The sequence below is a fragment of the Anarhichas minor genome, unplaced genomic scaffold (genome assembly GCF_050575085.1).
Source record: "Anarhichas minor isolate MPS153535 unplaced genomic scaffold, ASM5057508v1 ptg000043l, whole genome shotgun sequence".
Taxonomy (NCBI): domain Eukaryota; kingdom Metazoa; phylum Chordata; class Actinopteri; order Perciformes; family Anarhichadidae; genus Anarhichas; species Anarhichas minor.
The window spans coordinates 7,909,907-7,913,351 of NW_027466489.1; positions in this window are offsets into that span (position 1 = coordinate 7,909,907).

A 3,445-nucleotide genomic window follows, 5' to 3' on the forward strand; every position below is an offset into this window, starting at 1 on the left:
TGCATTTTAGCCCATTTATATTCACAACCCCTTTTTGCCAACTTGCCAAAGTATGTTTTCTACATTTGTTAAATACTTCCATTAATCTGAACAACAGGTAATGTCATCAGGTATTGGCTCATCTGAAATGTCTGTTTTGCATTATCATGCTACAGAATTGATTTGACCAAATAATATACAATCTGGGCTAAAACATCACCAGTACAGTCCTTTAAAAAGGAGTGTGCATAACCTTGATCAGTCCATTCCAGTTCATTCTTGTCTGCATTCACACAATGGTTATTGTTGGGATTTGAACAAAGACGATAATGCCTGATTGGCAAAAAACATTGCCTATTCAATCTTATTCAGAGTCAATATTCCCTCTCTTTGTGTGTGATAGTGTTTGCTCTGCTTCAACACAACAGAAGGGATTGCAGAGTGCATACATTTTCTCCTCGACCCCTTTCCTCACAAACATCATATTTTCCCCACAATGTTCTCCCCCTTCCTCTCCGTCCTAAGTGCCCTTCCATTTTTTGTTAATCAAAATATATTCACGAAAATCTCCTCCTCCTCTCCAGCGGATCTGAGAGGCTGATTGGCAATTTCAGCAGCGAAACCCGTGGTCCAGGGGAAGAGATGGACGCGGCCAATCTGAGAGCTCCCTGCCGTTACCATGGTAACACCTCAACAAGAGGAGCGGGGGGCTCAAAGGGGAGAGAGGAGAGAGAAGATATGATCAAATGTGAACACTCTATTCTGATTTGACGGGCTGATGTACAAGTCACAGTTTGTTATTACTCGACTCTCTCCCACTTCCATTTGTTGTTCAGGTACACACATACATGCAAATGCTCACGTGTGTTTGAACAGCATATATACGCACGCACACGGACTCACACTTTACACGGCAACAAACGGCGTCTGCGCCTCGCTGATAACGCTGCCTCGTGGCAGTAAAAGCATATAAGAGGGGAACTGTTTGCTCGCTCCTTTTACAATGGCTAGCAGCAGGCCTAACTGTCTCCATCACACACCCCGCTGACTTAAGCATCTCATCATCATCATCATCATCATCTCTGCTCTTCCCATTCTACAGATCTGTCTGGACTTAATAAAACTGTCAGACCACGAACTGGGACTGTTAAATGAAAACCTCGCCGAAGACTAGATCTGCTGTCTGAAAGCATGAGCAGTGGAACAGATCGTTAAAGACCATGAGATATGACATCAAAACGTGCAGCTGGATATGAAAAGGGGATTAGGACCGATTTAAAAAAGGACTCTACAAGGCTGTTTGAGAGTGCTGTTGCAGCAGATAGATGGATAGATAGATAGATAGGGGGATAGATAGACACTTTTATTCAATCCTTTTTTCACAAGGAGGGTCAGGGTCCCAATAGTTGATTTCACTCCTTGTAAGGCATTTCTTCTTTTCATTTTTGAGAATCATCAGGCGATTAAAGCGCCAACAAACAATTAGGAATATGATGTGCGAGTGTGTGCTTGGGAGACAGGTGTCACCTCCACCATGACTTCCACCTCTTTGACCGAATTTGGATTTTCTTTGATGATGGCGGGCAGTAAATCCAAATGAATCCCCAAACAAATCCTTTCCGAATACAGTGACATAGGCAACCAACACAATAACAACAAAGTGGCGGTGCAGAATAAACTGAAAACTCAACATTGACCGTATACGGTTGTTGTGGCTAACATGCTAGTAACCAGATACCTATTTACACATACAGCAGACACAGAAAGTTAGCATTCAATTGGAGTCGCGTTTCTGGCCACCTGATGAATTTGAGTCCTTTATTCACTGTGCTTTTGGCAGTTTTGGCTCCGTTTTTGGTCACCACCGGCTCTTGAGGAAACTTGCCAAAATGCGGCACTAACTTCACCAGCTAGTCGCTTACTTTGTCTGTTTTCCGGCGGACAGGTAGTGTTTGTGTGCTAAAACAGATGGAAAAGAGCCTTAGTCTTTAGAGAAGCAAATGAAAGGAATAAAATAATCAAGAGTGACATTAATACGTAATCAATAAAGCAAAGTAAAGAATAAAAGTTAACAAAGTTTATTACATGTTTATATACAAACAACCCTGCAAGGCACACCTTTGTTTAAATAAGAATATACAATACATTTTATTCTTGAAAGCAAACAGGTTTTAGTTTTGAAATATATATTAATACAAGTCTGTTTAGTGTTGGACACAGAAAGAAGGCCCCGAGTTGTGGATGTTCAGTCGACACAAATAAGAAATACAAAAAACACTCCATGATGTAAACAACTCAACATACTCTATGTGGTAAAAGAACATTCTTAAATGTGGACAATTTGTGTAGAAAACGGACCATCAGTGCTTTCTGATGAAGACCGTTTGTCCTCTCTTATGATTAAATCAAAAATGAAATAAAACCCTGTCCTATAAAACTCTGTACTTTGTATTGTACTTGAAAGTTGAACCATACAGGATGAGAGGTTTGGCTAGACCGGCACTCTTTCAATACATGATTATGAAACAACCTTCGTCGGTAGAACTCTAAACTCTTATTTTGTACTTCACACGGGCTGATGTGAAAGGAAAGGCCATCCACATTCTTGTTAGGATAATTACACTTAATTTATTGGTTAGGCTAAAACACTATTTAAAAAAAAGCCTTTTTATAAGATACTCTGTTAGTCATTTCTGTTTGTGAGGCCATGGATGAGCACACTTAAAATGGGGAAGAAGAGAGACAGAGAGGAGAATAAAATAAGAAGTTGTTGAGCTGCAATGAAAATGATATTTTATTTGACATTTGGAAGTTGTCCTCAATAAATGTGTCTTTTTTTCATGAAAATTCAGGGTAAAGGCAACTTAAGCATTCACATAAAAAGCACGTGGTTATAGTTATTATCGCATTGTGCACATTGTTCAGTTCAGATTATCGATCGTGTGGTGATCAGTCACGTCATTTTGTCACTCCACTGAAGCGCCTTTGTAAAAAAAGAAAAGAAAAAAAGAAAAGAAAAAAAAGTTTGTCCAACATCAATCAGGACATTTGTGAAACACCGTATTGTTATGACTGCTCACAGCGCATAAAGCAACGATTGAAAGATGAAAGGACGCTCGGCACAAAGGCCTGCCGTGACTAATGAAACAAAACAAAACTCAACAATGGCACAAAAAACATGAAATGGTTGGGACTTCAAGCTTAGAAACGTTAAGATGCAAGCTGTCATTTCACACAGTTTGCCATCATAAAGTGTTGATGGCCCACCGTAAAAGGATTTGACAGATGTCAGATCCCCTAAGTGGCTGCTGACTTGCGCCATAATGTGAAAACTCTCTTTACCTTACAACTACAAGTTCAACAAAGGTCCATCAACAGTTGCAGTCTTCTATTCATTCCCTTAGAAAGACCAACGGGTGTCTGAACAGAGATGAGCCGTTTAGAGGCCTAGGAGGGCTGAAAGAAA